This window comes from Apium graveolens, chromosome 4 (genome assembly GCF_009905375.1).
Source record: "Apium graveolens cultivar Ventura chromosome 4, ASM990537v1, whole genome shotgun sequence".
In the NCBI taxonomy this organism is placed as follows: domain Eukaryota; kingdom Viridiplantae; phylum Streptophyta; class Magnoliopsida; order Apiales; family Apiaceae; genus Apium; species Apium graveolens.
This window is the reverse complement of record NC_133650.1, coordinates 241,718,649-241,734,185: the sequence shown is the minus strand read 5'-3', so window position 1 is coordinate 241,734,185 and position 15,537 is coordinate 241,718,649.

The window sequence follows — 15,537 nt, the reverse complement described above, 5'->3', positions numbered from 1 at the left end:
TCTATGTAATATGTGCTTAAAATTTGGAAATTCATTAAATACTGATTGTTATCTGATGTGGATCTTTATACTCTGATAAGTGTTTTGAATGTTCTGTGACTATTCAATCCAATGAGGATAACTGTGCTAGATGCTGACCTAGTAGTCTTTAACATACTAGAAATCCCATGTTTGAATTAGTTGTTCATGTGGAAACTCATTAATACACACAAATTCTGATATTGAGCTTAGTCAAGTTTACTTTGTGTATCTTATTACTAAGTCACAAACTAGAATCTTGTTTCTTATCTGTTAGATTCTGATGTCAGTAAATCTTAAGGATGAACTACATGCTGATAAGCCTCACTTATCAAAAGAAAAGAAAAGAAAAGAAAAGAAAAGTCAGGTACTCCTTTGAGATCTAGAGTAAATATATGGAAGGGAAGACCCAAGTGCATTTCTGGTATTAAGTAATATGCATTAGAAAATCAAATAAATTTTCTTGGTGACTTTTCACATTCTCTGATTACTGGAAAAAAAACTCTGATAATAGCATAAATTCTGATAAGCAGTCGTGACTCACTTATACTGAGAAACCACTGTAATAAGGAATTTCAAAATATGCATACAATGAGCACAAACAGTTGAGGTGGATTCATGCATAAATTTGTTCTATAGTAGACTTCATGATTGATGACAGATTTTAAGCACTTTTCTGAGTTATGCCTTATTTCTAAGATGTACTGAAGTTTATCAGACTTTAATCTTTATCTGATATTTTATTGAATGCACACACTTTCACTCCATATGAATGATGAAAATTACTGTGGTGATTAGGTTGTTTTTGACAAACAGTTACGTGTCATTTGTATTAATTCTAAGGACAAGTTCTGATGGAAGTTCTAATGATTAAACTCTGAAGAAAACAAGTCAGTATTTGTATGAAGAATCACAGAAAAAGATATTCACTCTTTGAGTTCCGAAGCCATATTCTGATGACTGTTAAAATCTGATATAAGTTTAAGTATTGATATTAAATCCTGATGGAATCCTTGATGCTTACGTGGCATTATTCTTTATTTGACTTATTTGTGATAAAATCTGAAACACTCATATTTAAATCAGAATATATTTGGGTAAAATAAAAATAGTCATAATCATTATGGGTTAGTGGTTAACGTGTTGGTCCTGAAAAACTGCATGTGCACGGTAATTATTGCTTATTTTACGTGCCCATTAACTACTGTTCTAACCGTTTACTAACTGTTCACATGTTGCCAGGTGTAAAGTGTATCCCATGCTTCAAAAATATAACTGTTGAGTGGAGAGAGTATATATATGGGAGTTAAAAGATTTTCTAATCTTTTATTTACTTTTCTGTTTTTCATCTCTCTTATTCTCTCTCTATCTCTCTCTAATATTCTCTGAAGCGTTTTCTTATAGGACTTTTATCAAACACTTTGCAAACACTCTCTTTCTCACTTAATTTCTTACAGAGATGGCACCAAAAGACGTGATTTTCAATGGAGCTAAGTTTGTTCCCAACAACTACTCGTCTATTCTTAGCAAGGCTGAAGCTCCATCGGTACTTCACTTCATTCAGGACTTTCTTGCTAATTCTGATATTGGGTACGCTCTAACTCAACCTAACGCAGTCTCTAGAATCCAAGTGCTAGAGTTTTGGAGAAGTGGAGTATATGATGATGGTGGTGCTCAAGGGTCCCCAAGTATCATCTTTTCAACAGGGGAGGATGAGTATGTCATGACATTGGCCACAGTTCGACAAGCACTGCAGCTGCCTGAGAACTACGCTCATTCCACTGTTGAGGAGCCAGTTCTTCAAAATATGATGGCCAGTCTGGGGTATGAAAAGACATTGGCAAAGCTGGGTCAATTGAAGAGATCTAACATAAGGAGGGAATGGAGTTTCTTCTTTGACTGCATTACAAAGACCTTCGCCAACAAATGCTCTAATTTTGATGCAATCTCCATACTCAGTCAACAAATCGGGTATGCTCTCATTAATCAAACTGATTTTGATTATGCAAGTGCTGTTTTAGGTTTTATTGGGGATAAGACGACAGAAGATAGGAATACTGCCTATTTTGCTAGATTCTGTCAGCTTATTTATAGTTTTTGTTGTGATGATAAACCCCAATCTGCTAGTGAATTAATTTCATCTTTTAGACTAGCAAAACGAGCTTTTAATGACTTATTATCTACTGATAATAAGAAGGCTGTGTTAAGACCCCTCCGAGTTCCTTTATCTGTCAAACAAGCCTTAATAACCTATGATCCAGTTACTTATACTACATTATATCCTGATGTTCAACCATCTGAACCACAACCATCAGCACCTACCACCTCCACACAAACACCTCAAACTTCTGCACCACAACCAAAATCTACCATCAGACCTTCATCTTCCAAATCTTCTAAGAGGACAAAGTTTTTTCCTCAACCTCCACAAAAGAGAAGGAAGATGATCCTCAGAGATGAATCTGATAGTGAGGAGGAAACAATTGAAGCACAGGTTCCTGCATCAGAACCTGTGATAAATGAAGCTGAGAATGTTACTTCTCAGAAAGAAACAGCAGCTCAAAGTTCTGATACTTTGAAAAGGAAATCTGTAAATTCTGATGCTGCAACAGCAACTCCTTCTTTGGCAAGGAGATTGAAGAAAATGAAGGCAATGAGGTATTTGGCTAAATCTTCATCAGAAGATAATGAAGAAGCAGAGGAAGGGGATCAGGAATCTCTGATCTCACAAGAACCAATCATTATTGAAGCTCTGATTTTTTCAGCTCAAGCCACAGACACTGCTACTGATAAAGTGGTTACCCCTCCTGACTCTCCAATAAAAGCTACAGATGAAGCTAAAGAACAAACTGACAACTCTGAGATAGATATTCACAATTTGAATATACCTCAAGTTCTTTATCTGGAAGCTCCAACTACTGAAGCTCAGCCATCTACAGTCAAATCTCCAATCTTAGATGCTGAGATACCATCTACATCAAAGAGACCAGCTCTGGAGATACATTCTGATGTTCAGAATTTAGATGACGTTATTCTTGAATCTCCAGTTGCATCACACACTCTTGTACTGTCAGAAAATGATGAAACTTCCTCAAGTTCCGGAGACAGTATTTCTGTTGAAACTCCAGTTCCTATTCTGGGAAAGGAAGCTTTGGTGAAGAAATTTTTTAGACAGGATGCACCTGTACCTTGGGAAGAAACTCACAGGGGAGTTGAGTGGACCAAGAAGTGGAATGACTCAGATTTTATTCCTTTCACCAAAATTCTGACAGAGCATGTATAAAAAGCTGATGAGTTATTATCAAATTCTGATTTCAAGACTTAACTCAAGGTTACAGCTATGAGTACAAGAAGTCTTCACGGTCTACATTCTATTACTCATGCTAAAGTTGATACACTCAGGGAACAAGCTGATAAGATCGATCTACAGCTCAAGCTTGACAAGAATAGGTATGTCAGACCTACTCTTGAGAAAATTGAAGCCATTGAGAAGGTTTAAGAGGAGCAATATGCCCAAATTGCTGAGGTTCTGGTTAATCAAGCTTCTCAGAAAGCTCAATTGGATGAAATCCAATCTTCAGTTGAACTTCTTTTGTCTCTCTTACTTCCTGATGATGCCAAAAAGGGGGATAAGATAGTTAAGTCCAAATGCTCACCTACTCAAGTACTGAAGAAGAAGGATGATAAAGGTGATGACCAGGGAAACTCTGAAAAGTTCAAGGAAAATCTTCTATTCAGAACAAGTCAAGTTCTAATGTGTGAATGTTCAAAGTCTGAAGTCAAGTGCTGATAAACAAAGTCTTATGTCAAGTTCTGATATTCTGATTCAGTCAGGATAAAAAGACTCTCAGAAGTTTATGCAAACTCTGAAGCTAAAAGGGAAGCAGACTACTGTTTATTACAAAGATCCTAAAATCCAGACACTTGATAAGGAGATAGCAAGAAGATTATTTCTGAAACACAATCCAGGAATGGATGTAGAAGCTCTCAAGGAGGAAGAAGCTAGATTTGCAACTGAGAAGACAAATCTTAAGTCTAAAGCTTCTGATGCAAAGAAACCTCCAAGGCCTAAGGAAAAAGGCATTGTGACCAAGGAAAAGTCAAATTTTGAAAGTTCAAAATTCAAGACTAGATCACAAACTGAGAGTAATCCCAAAGACAAAGGGAAAGGAAAAGTTGCTGAATCAATTAAGCCACTGGAGATGAAAATTTCTCAAGTTATGATGATACCGGTATGTAAAATGGTTCAAGTAACTGATGATAATCTTGTTGAAGATGAAACTGTTCAAATTCTGAAAAGAAGAAAGATAATTGAAGAATCTAAAACCACCTCTGACACTGCTCAAGTTGTTCAGAATGAAGGACAACAAGCTATAGAAGAAACATCAAATTCTGATCAAGCTATCAAGACATCAACTACTGACAATGTTCAAGTTGATTTGAATAAAATGACAATTACTGATAAGAAGAAGTTATTATGGAAGAAAGCTACTCCAGTTGAACAAAAATCCAATCTCATGATTAATCAACTCGCCACATTTGGGTTGAGAGCCAAGCAACCTAGAGATAGAGTTGGATTAGGTTCTGACGAAGAGAAGATTCAAACAGGAGTAGAAGTTACTCTAAGAGATCCTTTCATGTTGATAGACAAACCATATGAACAAATCAAACAAAAGCATCTTGACAAGGTGTTGTCTGCTCAAGTTGTGATAGATGCTCATGATAAGGAGAATCTAAAAGAGAAATTGATCTTATTTCTCAATGATGGAAGGACTTATAGACTAGATGATACTGATATACTAAAGAAGTCTGTCAGAAAGCTTCAACATATTCACTATCTTCTGGAAGTAAAATCTGATGTTACAAGAAGATGGTCAGAATACATTTTGAAGGCTATAAAAGATCTACTCAGAATCTCTGGTATAAAGACTTCTCATTACAGTCCAATGATTACTGAAGATGATGGAAGAGAAATTCCTATGCTGAAGAATTCTGCTAAGGTGGAAGTAATTCTGAAAGGAAAATGTTTATGCTATAATGAAAACTCTTCACATTCTAAAGTTATCAGACTTGGTGATGGACTTGAAAGAACATCCATTCAAGCTCTCAGAACAGCCATTTATCAAATTGGTGATATTAAAGAAGAATAACTGATGCAGGTCAAAGCACAGTTAGTTGAAGTTCTGAGGAAAGCTGAAGATAAGCTGATGAAAGATTTTGGTAAGAATCATTATGGATTTAAATTGATCCAGTAATGTTGGTAAAGCAGGATGTTCTGTAAGTTGTAATTGATAGTCTTATTAAACTCTTATTGCATTTGAACTTAAGTGTTTTTGACATCATCAAATCTATTAACTTGTACATTCTTGCATAATTTACAAGTTGGGGGAGATTGTTGGATATATTTGAGATGTCATGTCTCATATGTTTGATGTTTCTTTTTCAGATCTTAACACACAGTAAATATCAGTACTTACTGGAATCAGTACTTACTGGAATTCAGGACTTAATGTCATATCAGGACTTAAGATCATATCAGAACTTAAGTACGAGAGGACTTACAGTTAAGGAAGGAAGCTGATTAATAGTAGAAGATCGAGACTAATACAGAAGAAGATATGCAAGGAAAGAGTTAGAGGACTAGAAGAATTATATAAGATATCTGATTGATATATTTTAGGAGACATAATTATATTCCATATCAATTAGAAGTTATCTTGTAATTGTGTACTATAAAAACACAGACATAGGTTTACACTATATGTGTTATCATTATCGAGAAGATCATACATTGTAACCTAGCAGCTCTCATGATATTTGTTCATCACTGAGAGAGGACAGTTCCATTGTAACAGAGTTTATTATATCGAATATATCTGTTTTCTGTTACTTGTGTTCTCAATCGATTTGATTGTATTCTACACTGTATTCAACCCCCTTCTACAGTGTTGTGTGACCTAACACTCTACAAATATTAGTTCGATATTTTTAATCTCGGGTCCGTTTTTCGCACGGGTTATCAACTATCTATACTAATAAGCGAAATCATGTTAAAGTCCTAAATCTTTATACTCACTAGAAAATTATACAACTATTTTTAATTAAATCTCAACTAACACAAGTTAACTTCTTGTTTTCACTTCAATTTTTAATTATCAGTGTACATTTAAGTGTCATTTTACTTTTAAATAACCATATTAGTAAAAATTAACATGTTAGATTTATAGAAGTAAATAATGAGGTGCGTGAATAACTAGAATTATACGGTGGAATTTCAGAATTACACTTAACTTCGATTATTTTTAACTACATATTTTAAGAATATTTATTTATTATATTTTGATCAATATTTTGCACGAATCATGAGTTTTAATTTTATACATATAATAACTTGATACTATTATTTTTAAAATTTCGGAAGGGTTACCCACCAGTATAAAAAATGGCACAAACTAATGAAATTTATCAAAGGACGACCATGAAAACTTGTGAAGAAATAAGTATACAGTATACTGAATAGTACTAAATCTCTAAATATCTATTAACGAGCGTGATATGATAACTTAAGTAATGAATAATTTATTATTTATTGTCCTGGGTCTTGGATTCGATTATAACTCAATTCCAAATTTTGTTAGAAAAATATTTAATTGTAAGGTTATAAAAAATTTCTCGTAATATTTTATTACTGAATAAGGAATTTCAGGAGGTGATATAAGGAGTCTGGTTCCAGAGTTAGTTTCCAAGTGCTGTTGAAGCAATTTAAGTTAGGATTGAAACAGTGGTGTAAAGGATCCAAAGATAAACTTGATCTATAAATTGAATAGTTGAAGTCAAAATTGGAGTATTTTGACAAGAACAATATCTGGGGTAATGAAGTTTTGAAATGTTCCTGGGATTTGGCTGTATGTTTCAGGAATAGAGATTCTATGTTAAGACAGAAAGTAAGGATTCAATGGAATTTACAAGGAGACAAAAATTCTAAATTCTTCAATAAGGTAATACAAAAAAGGAAGTGTAGGAACAGGATTGATATGATTTTAGTAGAGGATAAGTTGGTGAGTGATCATAAGGAAATTAGTAATACCTTCTTTGAATATTTTAAAGGAATTTACAATAAAGGAGTAGTGGATGTTTGTCAATTGAACTCTCTACTAAGTACAAGATTGAAGGTGGAGGAAGTGGCTCAGTTAGAGCAAGTATTTTGTATGGAAGAACTAGAATTTGCTCTTAAATCTTTTAGTAATAATAAAGCCCCAGGTCCAGATGCGATGAACATGAGGTATATCAAGGATTTTTGGGTATATCTCAAAGATAAGATTCTGGAAGGGTTCATTACTTTTGCTGAGTCAGGTATGCTTCCCCAGGGTTGTAATTCCTCCTTTATTGCACTTGTTCCCAAAGTTAAGGTGCCCACATTGCTTAAGGATTTTAGGCCAATCAGCTTAATCAATAGTGTTATCAAACTGCTAACAAAAGTGTTGGCACAAAGGCTTAATAGAGTCTATGATAAGCTGATAGATGTGAATCAATATGATTTTGTAAAGGGTAGACAAGCGATAGAGAGTATCAAGTTGGTGAATGAAGTTTATCACACTCTACAATCTTCAAGGAATAAAGGCTTAATACTGAAACTGGACTTTGAGAAAGCTTTTGACACTATCAACTAGAACTTTCTTTTAAGTACCATGGAATGCTTATGTTTGGGAGCAAAGTGGATCAAGTGGATGGATAATTTGTTCAGAACAATTAGGATTTCAGTGTTAGTTAATGGTAGTCCTACTAAAAAGTTCAGTATCTCAAATGGACTTAGGCAAGGGGATCCTTTGTCTTCAATGTTATTCAATTTGGCGGGGAAGTGCTTAGTAAAAAGCTGCAGAAAGCATGTGAGCTAGGGTTGTTTGAGGGATTGAATTTTGGGAAAGAAGGAAGGATTGTGTCTCACTTGCAGTTTGATGATGTCACAATTGTATTCTTAAATGGAAACCTAAATTCAGTATCTGGCATTAAAAGGGTGTTAAAGTATTTTCAGCTGCTTTCTGTTAGTCGCTAAACACGCGCTAAAATTCACGCAAGTATACGCGTTCGCAAGTAGTATAAGATATAAATCAGATTCGTTCCCACAGAGACTGGTTTAGGTTACTTTGTAATTTATGCACTTATGCAACAATGATATGACTATTATTCAATGCTAAGATGATTAACAGATTGAGATTGTTTATAACTAAGAATTGAACTAACAATTATACTAAGAGAATAAGAATGGTTGAATTAATATATATGACAAACATGGGATTCTAACTTCATTAAATACTTCATTCAATAGCCTTTTCGCTCTTAACCTTACCATGTAATGGTGATGCCACTAATAAGATAACATGAAACCGATAATCGCCAACTTTCGTTGCACGAATACCATACTACCAGACATCCACAAAAGAGATAGAAGCTGAATAGATACCAATTATATCGAGACCCTATATGTCTATAAAATTTGACAACATAACGGTTTAATGCGCAAGTTATCTATCGTGATTATATAGGGCAAGTAAGATGGTTAAAATTACCCACGAATCATGCATAACAATATCACATGAACCTATGCTAGCATGGCAAGTTCTAAACCCTTAAATTCACTTTCGCTTCATTAAGAATTAACACACTATCTTATAAGTTCGCGACGCTCATAAGACGAATAAGCACAACCGATACTAGGCTATCATACAATCAACACACACTAAGGCATCAAACAAATAAACTAAGGAAATCCATAAATAAATTGGTTAGAACCCCACGATAACGATTAGCCCATAATCGGACTCATCATCAACGTGGGTTCCGATGAAAACATGGTATAATGAATGTAGTCTTTATAAACGAATAATAAACAAAGTACAAAATAAGAGTATAGGTTCAAGAATAAAAAAACTAGCATCCAACATTACAATTTAAACAAAGAATCATAAGTTAAAACTAGGTCTTCTTCGCCTTGGTTGAATTGTGCTAAAACGGTCTTCTTACGTCTTCTCCTTGTGCTCTGGCATGTCTTGTTATAAAAAACGAGCTTATTTATGTATATATAGCAACCCCATGCAGAGTAGAAGTCTTCTGGATCAAAAGCCCAATAGAATCAGGATTTTCTACTCTCGACCTGTATAAAATTCTGACTTCTTCTTTTTCTTGCTGAATTGAGCCTGTTTTCCAAAAGCTTTTATTCCAACACCACCTTAACACCAAATTAGCACCCAAAACAATGCTAATTCACCTGATTACCTAGATAATGCCTGAAAATACAAAAACACTAGAAAACACATTAAAACGCCAACAACTTGAGTATAAATGCACCAATTCAAAGCTTTACGGAGCGTAATAAAGTGTCATAAATGCCACTCAACATACCCCCAAACTTGAATCGATGCTTGTCCTCAAGCATAAACAGACTCAAAGAACAAGAAATAAAAATGCATGAATGCAACTAAATGAATGCAATGATCCCCATAGAATAACTAACCCAATCAACAAGTAACATCTCAACAAATGCAGTTATTCGCATGAAGATCAATCAAACCTCACAAATCAACCTACAAACCAGAGATGTGCGTGTGTGCAACTGCTTACAGACATACTATCGCAACTAGATCAATAATCATGACTCACTACTCATCAAAGCAATCACAAGGTTATAAATAGAATAAAAGCTAGACTCAAAATAACTTATAACACTTCAATTCTTATATCGGAGTTTTCATGAATTCACGCTTTTATTCACAATAAAACAACAAATATGCTTATTTGAACGTGTAATGAGTGAGGTACACAAAAGATTTATACATTAGTACCCATGTAGCGAGCGTTAGGTTAGCGGATCCCAGACTATAAAAACCTTAGATCACTAGGCACAAAGTCCCCTAAGAACTTAATAACTCGAGTACTAAAGAGCTCACTCGTGATCAATTATACATAACATTTAAATATTTTTTTCTTCTTTTTTTTGTTTTCTTTTCTTTTCATAAATTTCTGAACGAGTGCGTTTCGCTCCATCTCGCTCAACCCTAGACTACTCATATAAATATGAGCCGGCTACTAGCCATTTGACACCTAGCCACACAGCTAGCAATGAACTCCAAATATTTCCAATTTTTTAAATATCCATGTTAATTTATTATTAAGAGAATGTCCTAAATTATAAATATAAACAAGCGATTAAACCTCGACAAACAAACAAACCATGATCTAGCACTTTAGCAACCTATAAGACTTAGTGAAATATAATTATCTCTAGCATACAAATCAACTCGATAAGACTTAACATCACTAAATACGACATCACTACACTAGCATCAACATCACAAATCAATCAGAAAAATCATCTAAGGGATCATGTTCTTATGCAAATGCATGAAAATACATGAACAAACTATCATAAAAATTATCAAAAATAAAAAAACTACTACATGGAAAAATATGAAACTATATGTACTAAACTATCATGAATATGCAAACTATATGCGACTCACACAAAACATATTCCTTCAACTACTACCCCAAACTTAAAATATTCACTGTCCTCAGTGAAGGTAATAGTAAGGAATCAGGCATACCTACTTCGAATCAGGATCATCACCCTCAACGGGTAGAGTGGCAGGCATGTCTGGAGGTGGATACATGGAATCCTCACCAAATATTGGCCACTGGATGTCAACACTGGTGACTCTGAATGCAGCCCCAAGTGCCTGGGTGAGATCTCGTACAAATCTGCTATGAATGTCATGCATGGCATCCATCCTCCTCGCTGGACGCCTATACTGCGTCGTACTCAAACCACCTACAACCTCTGCTTCTGCTCCCACCTGCTCCTGCTCCCACCTGCTCCTGCTGCTGCTGCGACAGACCAATCTCCTTTCCTAACTGAGCTCTCCAAGCTCCTCGATGGGCCTGTGAAGAACCTCCCACAAAAGTCTGATCCGCTTGTCTACCACCTGGCAGATGATCATATGAATAACCAAGCCCCTTAGGATCGGGCTTCCCTCCATACCACTCCTGCTAACTCAATAGTGTAGAACTGTCAATAGGAACACTGGAAAGCTGTAGCTGCTCATGTGCGGGCCAACGAACACCAACTACCACGCACAGCTTCATCACAATGGACGCATAGGGTATAGAACCCGTAGTACCTCCTCTCAAGAATCTCAAAATCCCCTGATATATAACCATCCCCAAATCAATATAATCGCCCTAAAAATACCCCACGGCAGACGAGCATGCTCGATAGTAATCTCATGCACATGTGATGATGGCATGATGTTAGCACAAATAAATGAGTTCCAAGCCCGTGCAAACCTTTTCATGCACGACACAGGGAATGTGGAGTAATCAGTTGTACCCCTCTTGAACTTCCAGTGAGTCTCAGGCACACCCATAGTAGCAACGATCATATCCAAGTTGAAGTCCTCTGGAGTCTTATCATTCCAAGTGTCCTGACCGGGCTTCCTCGCGGGCTGCTCAATCACCCTCCTAATCGCATCAGCACTATACTCCATAGTCATCCCCCTAACCACCGTGAAGCCATTCTTCTCCGCCTTTGCATTAGCATAGAACTTTCGCACAAGACTCACGGGCACAGCAGCGGAAGCCTCGCAAAAGGAAACCCAGCCCATCTTCAGAATCATCTCCAACAACTTACCATCCTTCCCTGATAACAGAAAACCTCGCTCATTTGGAATAGGCTTCGAGAGAAGCCTCGTGTTCTCCTCTTCAGCTTCTGGAGTCGAAAACCTCGGCCTCACCCCACTCGCAGATGAAGAATCGGCGGTGCTGCTGCTTACTTGAGTCCTTTGTCTCTTAGGTGCCATTGGGATTGAATAAGAGAGAATAAAAGCTAAGTGTTTGAGAGAGATTTGTGTTTGAGAATTTGTGATGTGGTGGAGAAGTTTGTATATAAGTGTGTGGATATATAGGCGGTGAGAAGAGAATTAGATATGGAATAGAAGTGGGAATTGATTATGGGAATCGTGGGAATAATGGATTTGATTTGGAGAGGGAAATTTGGGATGTGAAAGAGTAAAATTCGGGTAGAAATTGATTTTGTAGTAAAAATCTCGATTTTCTCTTCATAAACTGCTATTTTTATTTTTTAGAGTCGGGACCCCGGCACGGCCGCACGCTAGATCAGCGCGGGCGCGCTCACCTTCTGCCAAATCAGCGCGGCTGCGCGCTAGATCAGCGCGGGCGCGTTTACCTTCTGGAAAAACAGCGCGGGCGCGCTTGGCTTCTGAAGTTGGCCCTGAATCTTTTTCTTTTTCTGATTTTTTTTGTGTTTTTCTCTTTTCCTCTGGCTTCCTCTACCTACTAATGTACAACAAACTTGGGTTGCCTCCCAAGAAGCGCTTGTTTTACGTCGTTAGCTCGACGTAGAATCTTTAGATCAAACGGACAATAAAACAGCACTAACCACCTCGCGATTTGCCATGTCACCATAGTAATGCTTCAACCTCTGACCATTGACCTTGAATGCTTGGCCCGGATCACTCTAAAAAATTTCCACAGCTCCATGTGGAAACACAGTTTTGATTATAAAGGGCCCTGACCCCCTTGACTTCAACTTTCCAGGAAAAAGAAGGAGACGAGAGTTAAACAAAAGAACTTGTTGCCCCGCCACAAATGATTTGAGCGCTAGACCCCTATCGTGCCACCTCTTGACTTTCTCCTTATACATTTTGTTGTTCTCATAAGCTTGAAGTCGAAACTCGTCGAGTTCATTCAATTGAAGCATCCTCTTCTTTCCAGCTGCATCCAAGTCAAGATTCAATTTCTTCAAAGCCCAATATGCCTTATGCTCGAGCTCCACCGAAAAATGACACCCCTTACCATAAACCAACTGCAACGGCGACATTCCCAACAGAGTCTTGTATGCTGTTCTAGACGTCAAAACAGCTTCATCAAGTTTCAAAGACCAATCTTTCCTCGATGGACATACAACTTTCTCCAAAATGCGCTTGATCTCTCTATTAGATACCTCAGCTTGACCATTTGTCTGAGGATGATAAGCCGTAGCAATGCAATGATTCACATTATACCTTTGCATCATAGCAGTGAACTTGCGATTGCAAAAATGCGACCCCTCATCATTGATTATGACTCTTGGAGTTCTAAACCTCGCGAATATCTGCTTGTGAAGAAAATTAAGCACTACTTTCGTATCGTTCATTGGCAATGCCTTAACTTTAACCCATTTCAACACATAATCAACCGCCAACAAGATATACTGATTGTTACAAGGTGAGACAAATGGCCCCATGAAGTCAATTCCCCAAACATCAAAGACTTCAACCTCGAGAAGCACATTAAGAGGCATCTCATCCCTTTTAGACATATTACCCGCACATTGACATCGATCACATTTCAAAACAAACTGATGAGCATCTTTAAACAAGGCCGGCTAAAAGAAAACTGCTTGAAGAATACAAGATGATGTCTTTTCTCCACCATAGTGCCCTCCATAAGCCGTTGAGTGGCAATCTCGCAAGATCCCCCCCCCATTTCGCTGTAAGGAATAAATCTCCTGATGATTTGGTCAGCTCCTTGTTGGAAAAGAAATGGCTCATTTCACATATACCACTTCACTTCATGTAGAAACTTCTTCCTTTGAGCATATGATAAGTTGGGAGGCATGATATTACTCACAAGGTAGTTCACAATGTCTGCAAACCACGGTTCTTCCTCTTGCACTCCAAACAGCTGCTCATCGGGAAAAGAGTTATTTATCAATATATTGTCCAATGAAGTAGCATTTGGGTTCTCTAAACGCGAGAGATGATCAACAACTTGATTTTCAGTCCCTTTTTTGTCCTTGATCTCTAATTCAAATTATTGAAGTAAAAGAACCCATCTAATCAATCTAGCTTCGAGTCCTTCTTCGAGACGAGATAACGAATTTTAGCGTGATCAGTGAAAATTGTCACTTTAGTCCCAAGTAGATAAGATCGAAATTTCTCAAAACCATAGACAATAGCCAAAAGTTCTTTCTCCGTAGTAGTATAATTTAGTTGAGCACCATTCAAGGTCTTGCTAGCGTAGTAGACCACATGAAATATGTTGTTCTTTATCTGCCCAAGAACTGCTCCAACTGCATAGTCACTTGCATCGCACATCATCTCAAAAGGTTAATTCCAGTCAGGTGCAGTTATGACAGGTGTCGTTATTAAACTCTTCTTGAATGTCTCAAAAGCGGCAAGACACTCGTCATCAAACTTGAAAGGGACATCTTTCTCTAGCAAACTGCACAATGGCTTCGAAATCTTAGAGAAGTCCTTGATGAAATGCCTATAAAAACCCGCGTGACCAAGAAAACTGTGAATTTCCTTAATATAAATAGGTGGAGGAAGATTTTCAATAACCCCCACCTTGGCTTTGTCCACCTCAAGACCTTTACTAGAAACCTTGTGCCCAAGAATAATGCCCTATCGCACCATAAAGTGACATTTTTTCCAATTGAGAACCAGATTGGTCTCAACACACCGCTTGAGAACATTTACAAGATTCTGCAATTATTTATCAAAAGAATCGCCAAATACATAGAAGTCGTCCATGAACACCTCCACCTCCTGGCCAATCATATCAGAAAAGATGGCCATCATACATCTCTGAAATGTGGCTGGTGCACCACACAGACCAAAAGAAACTTATCTGAAGGCGAAAGTACCAAATGGACAAGTGAAGGTAGTCTTGTCTTGATCATCTGGAGTGATACAAATCTGATTATAACCCGAATAGCCATCCAGAAGACAGTAATATTCGTGTCCATCCAATCTGTCGAGCATCTGGTCAATGAAAGTGTAATATTCGGGATATATCGTGCAATTGTTTTTGCTAATAGATAATTATTATATGTGTTCAGTATCTCTTCTGTGAATTATTTGTTAAGTGTTAAATATGTTTGGATGTTTAAAAATAATATTAATTGAGTATTTTAATTTTTATATGTCCAAAATAAAATATAAATAATTGTCATATCTTCCTAATTATTTTTATGATGATTTATGATTTTATAGAAAATATATGGATTTTATAAAATCTTTTTCCGAGTATTTAAAAACTATTTTATACAATCGGGAACCAACCGACGTCATCCGTTTTTACGTTTTTATAACCCGAAACTCTTCCGAGAACTCCTTCCTAACCAAATTGCAATATTCTGAGCATTTTCCATATTTCAACTTTTTCGATCCGGCGTACGGTTTGTCCTGTGCGGGTCCCGGCGTAACATTTTCGATATATTATTCGTTTCGGTAAATCAATAAAACTCGTATTTTTGATAAAGGGGTCTTTTTATTAAACTATCACAATTATCACCTCGTAATACGTGTAACCAGGTGCTGAGACCAAGACCGCAGTACAAATTGTATTGATTTGGATAATTATCCCAAAAACCGGTACCGTTTGGATCAGTTTTTATAAATAAACGTACCATTTTATATCCGGAATGATCCGTTATATGTGACTTGTTGGTTGACTGTCGGT